Here is a 13,796-nt window from a genome sequence, read left to right as displayed (position 1 = left end):
CTTAACTGGACCAGCCACATAAATACTGTGACTACGAAGAGCAGGTCAGAGGCTGGGTATTACTGGCGAGTGACTCACCTCCTGACTCCCCAAAGCCTTTCCACCATCTACAAGGCACAAGTCAGGAGTGTGATGGAATAGTCTCCACTTGCCTGGATGAGTGGAGCTCCAACAACACGCAAGAAGCTTGACACCATCCAGGACAAAGCAGCCCGCTTGATTGGCACCCTAAACATTCACTCCCTCCACCACCGGCGCACCGTGGCTGCAGTGTGTACCATCCACAGGATGCACTGCAGCAACTCGCCAAGGCTTCTTCGGCAGCACCTCCCAAACCCGCGATCTCTACCACCTAGAAGGACAAGGGCAGCAGGTACATGGGAACAACACCACCTTCACATTCCCCTCCAAGTCATACACTATCCCGACTTGGAAATATATCGTCTCTGGGTCACAAGGAGTGCAATAAACTTAAGAACATAAGAAATAGGAGCAGCAATAGGCCATACGGCCCCTCGAGCCTGCTCTGCCATTCAATAAGATCATGGCTGATCTTTGGCGTCAATTCCACTTTCCTGCCCGATCCCCAAATCCCTTGATTCCCCTGGAGTCTGAAAATCTATCGATCACAGCCTCAAATATACTCAATGACTCAGCATCCACAGCCCTCTGGGGTAGAGAATTCCAAAGATTTACAACCGTTTGAGTGAAGAAATTCCTCCTCATCTCAGTCTTAAAGAGCCGACCCCTTATCCTGAGACTATGCCCCCTAGTTCTAGACTCGCCAACCAAAGGAAACAATCTCTCAGTATCTATCCTGTCAAGCCCCCTCAGAATCTTACATGTTTCAATGAGATCACCTCTCATTCTTCTAAACTCCAGAGAGTATAGGCTCATTCCACTTAATCTCTCCTCATAGGATAACCCTTTCATCCCAGGAATCAATCTAGTGAACTTTCATTGCATCGCCTCCAAGGCAAATATAATCTTCCTTAAATAAGGAGACCAAAACTGTACAATTGCAGCAAGACTTCCTTACTCTTGTACTGCAACCCCCTTGCAATAAAGGCCAACATGCCATTTGGTTTCTTAATTGCTTGCTGTACCTGCATGCTAACTTTCTGTGTTTCTTCTATGAGGACACCCAGATCTCTCCGAATACCAACATTTAGTAGTTTCTCACCATTTCAAAAATATTCTGTTTTTCTATTCTTCTTACCAAAGTGAATAACCTCACATTTCCCCAAATTATACTCCATCTGCCTCCTTCTTGCTCACTCACTTAATCTGCAGACTCTTTGTGTCCTCCTCACAGCTTGCTTTCCCACCTAGCTTTGTATCGTCAGCACTTACCTGCTGTTTCGGGCTTTCTCGCCTCCTCTTACATCGCATGAAGCAGAAGGCTCCCAGGAGTTAAAAATAAAACAGCTTTCAAAATGGAAGCCCGCAGCCTCCTTAAAAGTTTTCAATGGCCGGCCTGCCTCCTGAGAGCGAATTGGTTGATTGCCCCTCTTCCTGCCTCCGTAAAAACCGGAAGTGGGTGGGTTGGAGGCAGATTGGGGTCGGATTTTAGTTTTTTACAGTTTTTATCTTCCCACCTGCCCTCAACCCACCTGCTCGTGGGGTTAAAATTTACCCCCAGATATCTGTAGATACGCATTTGATATTTTGTAATTATATTAAACAGGTGCAAGGGGAGACCATGCATCAGAAGAAACATGCTCAGAATTGTTGCCAGGATGGTGGAGAGAAGAATCATATTTTTGTGAGGGTTCTTAGCCATTTTGTCAGGGCCCCTTTCCCCATTATCTTAAAACATCAATCATGGGGTACTGAGGAGAGGAGCAGCAGACAGGAAAACCAACCTTCAGTGCATCGATTAAAACATTTTTTGGTGGGGGAGGGAGAGTGATTAGTATCAGGATTGTACTACAGGATTGAATTTGCATTTTAGTGTTATGGTGTCGTATAATTATAGAATCATAGAGTGATAAAGCACAGAAGGAGACCATTTGGGCTATCACGCTTGCGCCAACTCTTTGAACTAGTTATCCAATTAGTCCCACTCACTGCTCTTTCCCCATAGCCCTGCAAATTTTTCATTTTATGAACTTGAACTCATCCAAAAACTCGCCCGTGTCCTAACTCACACCAAGTCTCGTTCTCCCTTCATCCCTGTGCTCGCTGACCTACATTGGTTCCCGGTTCAGCAACGCCTCAATTTTAAAATTCTCATCCTTGTTTTCAGCTCCCTCCATGGCCTCACCCCTCCCTATCTTTGTTACCTCCTTCAGCCCTAAAATCCTCCAAAATCCCTGCGCTCCTCCAATTATGGCCTCTTGCACATCCCTAATTGGTGGCCATGCCTCCAACTGCCTAAGCCCTAAGCTCTGGCATTCCTTCCCTAAACCTCTCTGCCTCGCTATCTCTCTCTCCTCCTTTAAGACATGCTTTAAAACCTACCCTCCTGGACCAAGTCACCTGTCCTAATGTCTCCTTATGTGGCTCAGTGTCAAAATTTGTTTGATAACGCTCCTGTGAAGCACCTTAGGATGTTTTACTACGTTAAAGGCGCTATATCAATTCAAGTTGTTGTTGTTGTTATATATTTAATTACCTTTTGAAAGTTACTATTGAATCTGCTTCCACCACCCTCTCATTGTCAGGTAGAAGCTGAGGCGTGAGTAAGCAGGAGAAAAAAGTTTGCTCTTGGAACATGGGGAACGCTGGCAAGGCCACATTTATTGTCACCCCTAGTTTGCTAGGCCACTTCAGAGGGTAACAAGAATCGACCACATAGTATGGACTTGAGTCATGTGTAGGCCAGACTGGGTAGGTGGTGGCAGTGTCCTTTCCCCATTAGTGAACCCGATGGGGTTTTATAACAATACGTCTTTGATGTTACTTTTTCTGCTGCTAGCACACAAATTGTCAAACTGATTGATTTCAATTTCAGAACTAGCCATAGAAGGATGTCAATTTACAACCTCAATCCAGTACCATAACTATTACAATACTCATAGGAACATAGGAACATAGGAACAGGAGTAGGCCATTCAGCCCCTCGTGCCTGCTCCGCCATTTGATAAGATCATGGCTGATCTGTGATCTAACTCCATATACCTGCCTTTGGCCCATATCCCTTAATGCCTTTGGTTGCCAAAAAGCTATCTATCTCAGATTTAAATTTAGCAATTGAGCTACCCTACCCATATTTTCAAAGTGCTTTACATTAGTTCAGCTTGAATCGTAACTGAACCCTAAACCCTTATCTCAGTGGTGCCCAAAGTGAGTTATACTGAGAGTCAATTCAGATACTAATACAAAATGGGATATTACAAAGTGGTTGTTGCTTCAAAAGCTTTCACTCCTCAAATCTAACATTTCTAATTAAAAGCTACAGCCTCTGCTGAAACACTACAGGAGTAATATAACAAAACAAGAGATAAGAAACACACTGACATCAGACTTGACAACTGTATGACAAATAACCACAGAGATGTAAACATATTTTGGCAGCTGCATGCCAGCTAATCTTAAAAAAATGTCATACAAAACCAGAATTCCAATAACAGAATATTAGCTTATCAACATTATACAGTATTGCATGTGATGCCCCTGAGCATCAAACACTCTATAAAGCAAATGAATAATGTAGCTGGGATATGGAGTTATTCAAGAATGCATTCATTTCAGTCAAACTTTATTAATAACTAGTACTATATTATGGAAATGTGACATTTTCAGTGTTTGTTGTAGCAGCCTGTTTGTGCTGAACCAGAGAAATTTAATCAAGTTCATTACCTTGAAAGTGGCACTAGGATACATTAAGTATCAACCACTTAATACAACAACACCCACAGCATTGAACTTGAAGATCTGTCCAGCATTGTAGCAAACACAGTACTTATGATCTCATATAGAGTATTTTCCACCTTGCTTATACAAATAAAGTAGTCCTTGCAGTCAATGTACAATTTGTTTCAAATCCCACCGCCGCAAGGGTAGTAGAAATCTGGAACATTCTCCCCAAAAAGCTATGGATACTAGGACAATTGAAACTTTCAAGACTGATTCTATGTGGGGAAAAAAAAAATGGATAAGGGCTGTTTTGGGGTGCGGGTAGCGTGATGTGCTATTACCCCGCACCCAATGACCCCTGCAGCCTGAGGACTCACCTGCAATCAGCGTTCCATTCCGGGCCTTGCACATGGAATCAATGCAATTCGCACTTTCCATGAGCAGGAGGAGCCCAATCTCTTAAAAGGGAGGATGTTTCTTAGAAATCTCTTAAAGGTAGCTGGTACCTGTTATTTGCTGAAAATAACAACCTACTGTCTGCACGGAGTCTCAACGGAGATCAGACAATGCACATGTAAAACACAGATGCAGGTCCCATCCCTATGTTTACACACAGATGAGTTATGTTGAAACATTGAATAAAGGTTGCGCACTATAAATCCCACATTCTCCAATCTGCATGCCAGACCTCATCAATCTGTCGCTCTGAGTTGGTACCAGGCCTGCGAGAGTGCGTGCACTAAGGTTCTCTGCTGATGCACTAGGGGCCTTGGTGCAAGAGGGGGACAGAAGGAGGGACATCTTATATCCGCAAGGTGAGGGGGGGGGGAGCAAGAGGCCCTCCACACATATATCCAAAAGGCAGTGGGAGGCAGTGGGTGAGGAAGTCAATGCCAGGCACAAAGCATCATGAACATGGATGCAGTAAAGGAAGAAGTTCAATGCTTTGACATGAGTGGTCAAGGTGAGTGAGGTCAATTGTCAAGTGGTGTTTCCTACCAACCACACCACGGACTACACCCTACATCACCCACACTCTTTCCATCAGTACTCAACTCTTCCAATCAGATGCTTCCTCTCACCCTTGCACATTACCACTGTTTTAAGCCACCCACCCACAATTCACAAATCACACACATTGGCAGCTGTTCAACCATGACACGCACATCACCCAGACACACGTCCCACTTTCTTTCAGGAGAAGGTGGCACATATCAGGAGGCAGCAAGTGGCAGTGGCATTTAGCCCCTCAAGCATGTTACGCCATTCAATAAGATCATGGTGGACCTGTGACCTAACTCCATATACCCGCCTAAGCCCCATTTCCTTTAATACCCTTGGTTCACAGAAATCTATCAATCTCAGATTTAACATTCACAAGTGAGCTAACATCCACTGCCGTCTGCAGAAATACATTCCAAATGTCTCCCACCCTTTGCATGTAGAAGCATTTCCTAATTTCACTCCAGCACGTCCTAGCTCTAAATGTTAGGCTACATCCCCGCGTCTTAGTATTCAAGTCTAGGAGACCTCCAAAAACAGTTACAAATATTTCGGCAGCTAGAAGCAATAATCCAGCCACTAACCTGTAAATCCTACATGGTCCCTTTAAATAGCGCTGGTGGGGGGTGCTCCAGGCACTCTAAGATACGTTCAGATGGCCGGGGTTAAGACTGTGCATTGAGTTGAGCGTTAAGTCCCAAAATCGTGTTTTTCACTTTAAATCAGCATTGCACACTGATTGTATCCATTTTCTCCCTACTTTACATGATTCCAGTGTTTGTTATCCGCGCCTGCACTAACTCCCATATCAAGATGGCGTCCGGCGCGCGTCTCGCTGGAAACATTCATGTGCATCCAAGACGCCATCTTGGATGTCAGGGAGGCCGTGTAGCGCCGAAACAATGGGTGCTACATGGCTGAATTTAACGCCCTATGATTCTATGTTGGTGATAGAATTTTGTTGGGTAAGGGCATCATGGGATATGGATCAAAGACATGTAAATGGGGTTGAGGTACAGATCAGCCATGATTTAATTGAATGGTGGAACAGTCTCAAGAGGCTGAATGGCCTACTCCTGTTCCTATTTCCCACAAAGCTTTATGGTACATAGGAACAGGAGTAAGCCATTCAGTATAAAAGAGATGCATAGTGGGGAAGTGTCTTACAACATTGGGCTTTGGTACAGCACATACCTTCTTTCCGATTTTCCTCTTGTTCTGTTGCACGTGGCAGAGATAAGACCAGTCTCAAATGCAAGAATGTCAACTTTATGAAAATAATGAAAAATAAAAACAGTTCGCACATAAAGTGGATCTTATCTACAGTGAGAAAGAAATCCAGAAATGTAGGAGATTACACGGGTTGGTGGATTATGGAAAATAAGCTACCAAATGGTATTGACCCATACCTCATGTGCACTGCGAGCCATTACATGAATGGTTTATTTTGAATACACTACTGATCCTCATAGTTTAAACAATTTACTGAAACCGTTTTTTTTTTACAAAATATTTTTCCAAGAATTTTTGTACTGCAATGTTAGTGCTAGGTGATAAAACACCTTCTCATTTGGGTGTCCAGTGTTAGTATAAAGCACTCCGAGATTACATATATTACAATTACAGGTGGATTAGAGCTCCCTCTACTCTGTCCCAACAACCCCAACCTCAGGAAAGGATCTCCTATTGCGGCCTGTCTGAGGGAGATTGCTAATTTTGTGCCAAATAAGGGGCAATTCAACTCAATTACATCGAGTTACATCGAAACTACAGCACAGAAGCAGGCCATAGGCCATTCAGCCCAACTGGTCTATGCCGGTGGTTATGCTCCACATGAGCCTCCTCCCTCCTTACTTCATCTAACCCTATCAGCATACCCTTCCAATTCCTTTCTCCTCCATGTGCTTATCCAGCTTCCCCTTAAATGCATCTATGCTATTTGCTTCAATGACTTTTTGTGGTAGCACGTTCCACATTCTCACCACTCTTTGCGTAAAGAAGTTTCTCCTGAATTCCCTATTGGATTTATTAATGATTATCTTATATTTATGACCCCTAGTTTTGGACTCCCCCACATGTGGAAAGATTTTCTCTACATCTACCTTATCATTATCATAAAGACCTTTATCCGGTCACCCCTCAGCCTTCTCTTTTCTAGAGAAAAGAGCCCCAGCCTGTTCAGTCTTTCCTGATAAGTATATCTTCTCAGTTCTGGTATCATCCTTGTGAATCTTTTTTGCACCCTCTCCAATGCCTCTATATCCTTTCTATAATATAGAGACCAGAACTGTGGTCTACCCACGGTTCTATACAAGTTTAACATAACTTCTTTGGTTTTCAGTTCTATCCATCTAGAAATGAACCCTAGTGCTTGATTTGTCTTTTTAATGGCTTTATTAACCTGCATCGCTACTTTTAGTGATTTCTGTATCCCATTTAGACTTTTATTATCCAAGCAGTCTATTCTTTCTTATTCTTTCTACCAAAATGTACCACCTCACACTTATCTATATTGAAATTCATTTGCCAATTACCTGCCCATTCTGCAAGTTTATTAATGTCCTCTTGCATTTTGATGCATTCTTCCATTGTATTAACTATATCCCTCAATTTGGTGTTGTCCACAAATTTTGAAATTGTACTTCCGATTCCCAAATCCAAATCATTAATGTAAATTGTGAACAACAGTGGTTCCAGCACTGATCCCTGTGGAACATCACTTCCCGCTTTTTGCCAGTCTGAGTAACTACCCTTAATGCCTACTCTCTGTTTTCTATTTTGTAGCCAGCTTACTATCCATTCTGCTACCTGTCCTCTAACTCCACATGCTCTGACCTTAGCCATGAGTCTACAATGTGGTACCTTACTGAAGGCCTTTTGAAAATCCAAATATATTATATCTACTACAATATCCATGTCTACTCTTTCTGTTACTTCTTCAGAGAATTCAGTAAGGTTGGTCAAGCATGACTTTTCCTTCTGAAATCTGTGCTGACTATTCTTTATTATATTTTCGTTCTCTCGATGTCTTTCTATTACATCTTAGGTAAAGATTCCATTATCTTTCCTAGCACCAATGTTAAGCTAACTGGTCCATAGTTCCCTAGACTTGTTCTATCTCCCTTTTTAAATATAGGAATAACATTAGCTCTCCATCAGTCCTCTGGCACTTTTCACTTTTCTAGTGAATTATTATATATGTGTAATAGTGCCTCTGCTATCTCTTCCTTAACTTCTTTTATTATTTGCAGATGCAATCCATCTGTACTAGGGGTCTTATCCTCCCTTAGTTTGATTAGTTTATCAATTATCTCCCCCCGTTCTATCTTAAATGTTTTAAGATCTTGTTTGACCACTTCTTCTAATGTCCTGCCCACCTTGTTAGTCTCTCTGGTAAATATGGAGGCAAAGTAATGATTCAATATTTCTGCCATTTCGCTGTGGTTACCTGTGAGTTCATCATGTGCATCCCTTAGTGGCACTATCCCTATCCTGATTTTTCTTTTGTTATTTATGTGTCTGTAGAATACCTTACTTTTTTATATATATTCCTTGGTAATTTAATGTTGTTGTTCCTCTTTGCTTTCCTAATTGATTTTTAAAATTCTTTCCTAACCTCTTCATATTCCCTTTTGTCATCCTCTCCTTTATTGTCCATGTGCTTAGAGTATGCCTTTTTCTTTAGTTTCAATTTTACCCTTATCTCTTTATGCATCCATGGTGTTTCATTATTGTCTAGTTTGTTCTTGCTTTTTAGAGGAATATATTTCTCCTGAACTCTATTGGTCACCATTTTAAATATTATCCATTGCTGTTCTATTCCTTGTCTGTCATTTTTTTTCCAGTTTACCCTCCCTAGTTCCACTCTCATCCCCTCAAAATTAGCTTTACTCCAATCTATTGCTTTGGTCTTTGTCTTACTTATGTCTTTCTCAATTATTATTTTAAACCTTATTATGTTATGATCGCTATTGCTTAGATGTTCCCCTATGCTTACTTCTCTTATCTGTTCTGGTTCATTTCCCATTACTAGATCCAGCAGTGATTCCTCTCTTGTTGGGCTCCTCACATACTGGATAAGAAAGGAGTCCTGTACACACTGTAAAAACTTCTTGCCAGTTTATTTGAGGGTAGTTGAAATCTCCCATGATTATTATTCAATGCTTTTTTACTCATTTCATAGATTTATCTACATATTTCATCCTCCACTTCCCTTCCAATATTAGGTAGTCTGTAGAATATGCCTATTAACGTGATCGATCCCTTCTTTTGTCTCAATCCATATGGATTCTGTTTCTATCTTTATGTTACTTATGTCCCTTTTTTCTTTTGCCATTATGTTGTCTCTACTTAGTATAGCTACCCCAACCCCTTCTTTCTTTATCCTTTCAAAATACATTATATCCTGCAATATTTAATTGCCAGTCCTGTTCCTTGTGTAGCCATGTTTCATTTATCCCTACTACAGCTGGCTTCTCGCTATGAATTATTGTCTCCAGTTCTCCCATTTTGTTTCAGATGTTGTGCACATTGCTGTACAGGCAATTTAATTTGTTTTTAGTAATTGTTCCCCTCCCTTTGTTTTTAACAGTCATTTTGCTTTTATGTTTTATAACTATATTTGTTACCTAACTGTTTATGTTGCCCATATTCCTTAACTTGGTCTGACCTTTACTCTTATTTCCTATTTCTTTTTTCTTCAGACTTATGTTATCTTCCCCAGATCCCTCCCCTCGTCTTACTATTGACAGGCCTATTTATCCTTTCCACTAGGTCACTGGTCCCACTCTGGCTCAGGTAGAGCCCATCCCAACGGTACAGCTCCTTCCAGTCCCAGTACTGGTGCCAGTGTCCCATGAAATGGAACCCCCCCTTCCCACACCAGTCTTCAGCCCCGCATTCACCTTTCTGATCTGTTTATCCCTATGCCAATTAGCAAGTGGCTCGGGTAGTAATCCTGAGATTACCACCCATGATTTAGCTCCAAGCTTCTGATATTCCCTCAGCAGGACCTCATCCCTTTTCTTCCCTATATCGTTGGTCCCAACATGGACCACGACAACTGGATCTTGCCCGTCCCTTTCCAAGTTCCTTTCCAGTTGCTCTGAGATATCCTTTACCCTTGCACCAGGTAGGCAACACACCCCCGTGGACTCTCTGCCGCGACTGCAGAGGACACTATCTATCCCCATAATTATCGAATCCCTTATGACTACAACCTTTCTATTCTGCTCCTTTCCCCTTGGACTGCCTCCTGCTCCATGGTGCCATGGATAATATTCTGGCTGTCCACTCCACAGCCTACATCCTTATCCTCACAGATAGAAAATACATTGTAGCTGTTGGATAGGACCAGTGTCTGTGGAACCTCCTTCTCTGTCTCCCCTTGGTTCCCCTTCTCCTGCTGAGCTGTGTCAGAGTGTCTCTAACTCACGCAATAACTCAAGGTGGAGACATTTCCTGCAAACGTGGCAATCCGGGACAGTCTCATTGTGCACAGATTCCCATGTACCACAATCCCGACACACAGCCTGCACGGCCATTTCTAGATTTTATTTACTTATTTATTTGTTAGTATTTATTTAGTTCTACAACTAATAGAAACACTTAAGGTCTAGATTATATTTAGTAGATGGATTTTAGCTTGATTTTGAATTAATTAGTGGTTAATTATTCTGAATATTTATTTATTTAACTATTTATTTATAGTTTATAGTTAAAGATAAAGTGTGTATAGTAAATAAAAAGCTTAGTTTAATTTCCTCGGGTTCCGCCACTCCCCCCTCTGTGCTGTCTATCACGTCATCTTTTGAGATATTTTCCCTGGGTTTGTTTAACTGCTCTGGTTTCCCACTCTCTTTAACTGTTTGATTAGCTTTAAAGCTTTTTAACTAACACTAACAGACTAACCACTAAAAACACTAACCACTGAACATAATAACCATTAAAAACACTTACCAATAAACTAAATACTTACACTGACTTACCCTCAGCGCTCCTCTGTGACCTCACTTTTTGTCTTTCTCTTGATTTTTTTTTGATTTCACCACTCAGGTCCGCTCTCCCTGCCTCTTTTATTGGCCGTTCAGGTCCGCTCTCCCTGCCTCTTTTATTGGCCGCTCAGGTCCGCTCTCCCTGCCTCTTTCATTGGCCGCTCAGGTCCGCTCTCCCTGCCTCTTTTATTGGCCGCTCAGGTCCGCTCTCCCTGCCTCTTTCATTGGCCGCTCAGGTCCGCTCTCCCTGCCTCTTTCATTGGCCGCTCAGGTCCGCTCTCCCCGCCTCTTTCATTGGCCGTTCAGGTCCGCTCTCCCTGCCTCTTTTATTGGCCGCTCAGGTCCGCTCTCCCTGCCTCTTTTATTGGCCGTTCAGGTCCGCTCTCCCTGCCTCTTTTATTGGCCGTTCAGGTCCGCTCTCCCCGCCTCTTTTATTGGCCGCTCAGGTCCGCTCTCCCTGCCTCTTTTATTGGCCGTTCAGGTCCGCTCTCCCCGCCTCTTTCATTGGCCGTTCAGGTCCGCTCTCCCTGTCTCTTTCATTGGCCGTTCAGGTCCGCTCTCCCCGCCTCTTTCATTGGCCGTTCAGGTCCGCTCTCCCCGCCTCTTTTATTGGCCGTTCAGGTCCGCTCTCCCCGCCTCTTTCATTGGCCGCTCAGGTCCGCTCTCCCTGCCTCTTTCATTGGCCGTTCAGGTCCGCTCTCCCCGCCTCTTTCATTGGCCGTTCAGGTCCGCTCTCCCCGCCTCTTTTATTGGCCGTTCAGGTCCGCTCTCCCCGCCTCTTTTATTGGCCGTTCAGGTCCGCTCTCCCCGCCTCTTTCATTGGCCGCTCAGGTCCGCTCTCCCCGCCTCTTTTATTGGCCGTTCAGGTCCGCTCTCCCCGCCTCTTTCATTGGCCGCTCAGGTCCGCTCTCCCTGCCTCTTTTATTGGCTGCTCAGGTCCGCTCTCCCTGCCTCTTTCATTGGCCGCTCAGGTCCGCTCTCCCTGCCTCTTTTATTGGCCGCTCAGGTCCGCTCTCCCTGCCTCTTTCATTGGCCGCTCAGGTCCGCTCTCCCTGCCTCTTTCATTGGCCGCTCAGGTCCGCTCTCCCTGCCTCTTTCATTGGCCGCTCAGGTCCGCTCTCCCCGCCTCTTTTATTGGCCGTTCAGGTCCGCTCTCCCTGCCTCTTTTATTGGCCGCTCAGGTCCGCTCTCCCTGCCTCTTTCATTGGCCGCTCAGGTCCGCTCTCCCTGCCTCTTTCATTGGCCGCTCAGGTCCGCTCTCCCTGCCTCTTTCATTGGCCGCTCAGGTCCGCTCTCCCTGCCTCTTTCATTGGCCGCTCAGGTCCGCTCTCCCTGCCTCTTTCATTGGCCGCTCAGGTCCGCTCTCCCCGCCTCTTTTATTGGCCGCTCAGGTCCGCTCTCCCTGCCTCTTTTATTGGCCGCTCAGGTCCGCTCTCCCTGCCTCTTTTATTGGCCGCTCAGGTCCGCTCTCCCTGCCTCTTTCATTGGCCGTTCAGGTCCGCTCTCCCTGCCTCTTTTATTGGCCGCTCAGGTCCGCTCTCCCTGCCTCTTTCATTGGCCGCTCAGGTCCGCTCTCCCCGCCTCTTTTATTGGCCGTTCAGGTCCGCTCTCCCTGTCTCTTTTATTGGCCGCTCAGGTCCGCTCTCCCTGCCTCTTTTATTGGCCGTTCAGGTCCGCTCTCCCCGCCTCTTTTATTGGCCGCTCAGGTCCGCTCTCCCTGCCTCTTTTATTGGCCGCTCAGGTCCGCTCTCCCTGCCTCTTTTATTGGCCGCTCAGGTCCGCTCTCCCTGCCTCTTTTATTGGCCGCTCAGGTCCGCTCTCCCTGTCTCTTTTATTGGCCGCTCAGGTCCGTTTTCCCCACCTCTTTTAAGTTCTGAGCGTATCCACATTAGGAATTAGATTAGACCGCCCACATTTATCTCGATTAATTCCTTACAACCAACAGACTGAGAAACAGTTTAATTTTCAATTTCTCACTTCTTTTTGTTTTGCTCTTTCCATACAAAGCAAACTTACTAACAGAATAAGGACTGGGGGATAAATGAAAGAGAATTTATTAACATTTTAAAAGAACACATTTACCATTGTGCTAGAAATAGAGATGGGAGGAAATCTTTCTGCTGTACTTACAATGTACCTGACACAAAGTGACAAGAAGAAATCTTCCCAATTGCCAAACATTGAGAGTGGGCTGTACTTAAAAGTCTTTCCCTGATCCTATAATTGCTTCTGGGAGTAAATCATTAATACACAGATCTGGTATTAACAGTTATTTTTTGCTCGCTAAGGGTTTATCAAGTACCGATTAACAAGAGAATATGCAACTTCACTCATGGTTGCCTTCAAGTACACATTACATTGATGGTATCAACATAAAAGGTGGCATTAGTGCAGCAGAGAGAGCTGGCAGAGGTCCAGTACAGAGCAGAGCATGGTAGGAGATGTTGACAGGAGCAACTCAGTTGTTTCAGTGCATACTACAACATGTAAGTTTCACTTTCCTAGACACAATGAAGGAGGAGGAAAGCCAAGATTTTCTGATTAGACACAATCCCAATTGCAATGAGGAGCACGCTTGCCTGACATCATGAGCAGTGATTTCTATGATATTTGGGGCTGCTTCTAAGTAATATACTACATGTATGGATTGTACAGCAAATCATGAATCAGGAGAGGTCTTCAGAGGACCTGTGTGTGATGCCACTGCCTGCCTATCCAGATTGTCCCGCATGCATAGCCTTCCTAATTTAGCTTTGCGGCCCACGTGCATTGAAGACTTACCATATTACTGAACCGCAGGCAGATGCAGCCAAGGGGCTAATGGCAACTTGCCAGTCACCTGCTTGTCTCTGGACTTATGCACTGATGTCACTGTTGGAGGCAGAATACATGAGGCGGTTATTGTTCTTTATGAACAGAGGCTGTTGCACTGGTTCAAGGGGCTCGATTTAAAAAATAAAAAACAGGTGGGTTGGGGGCGGGAGGGCATTGAAAATTGCC

The 13,796-nt window shown here is 44.2% G+C and overlaps 1 long non-coding RNA gene across 2 annotated transcripts in view; it reads right to left on the bottom strand.

Moving 5' to 3' along the window:
- Positions 1-13,796, bottom strand: part of LOC137320474 (uncharacterized) — a 117,347-nt gene that overhangs the window by 26,310 nt on the left and 77,241 nt on the right. Inside the window, exon 4 of one of the 2 annotated variants that reach the window (XR_010962537.1) lies at positions 13,578-13,667. The exons of the other annotated variant lie outside the window; for it this stretch is intronic. This is a non-coding gene — a long non-coding RNA (uncharacterized lncRNA). The remainder of the gene's footprint in view (positions 1-13,577; positions 13,668-13,796) is intronic. 2 annotated transcript variants of the gene reach the window in all.

This window comes from Heptranchias perlo, chromosome 4 (assembly GCF_035084215.1).
Source record: "Heptranchias perlo isolate sHepPer1 chromosome 4, sHepPer1.hap1, whole genome shotgun sequence".
NCBI classification, from domain to species: Eukaryota; Metazoa; Chordata; class Chondrichthyes; order Hexanchiformes; family Hexanchidae; genus Heptranchias; species Heptranchias perlo.
The sequence above is the reverse complement of the archived record's forward strand: the minus strand, read 5'-3'. Positions and strand labels throughout refer to the sequence as shown.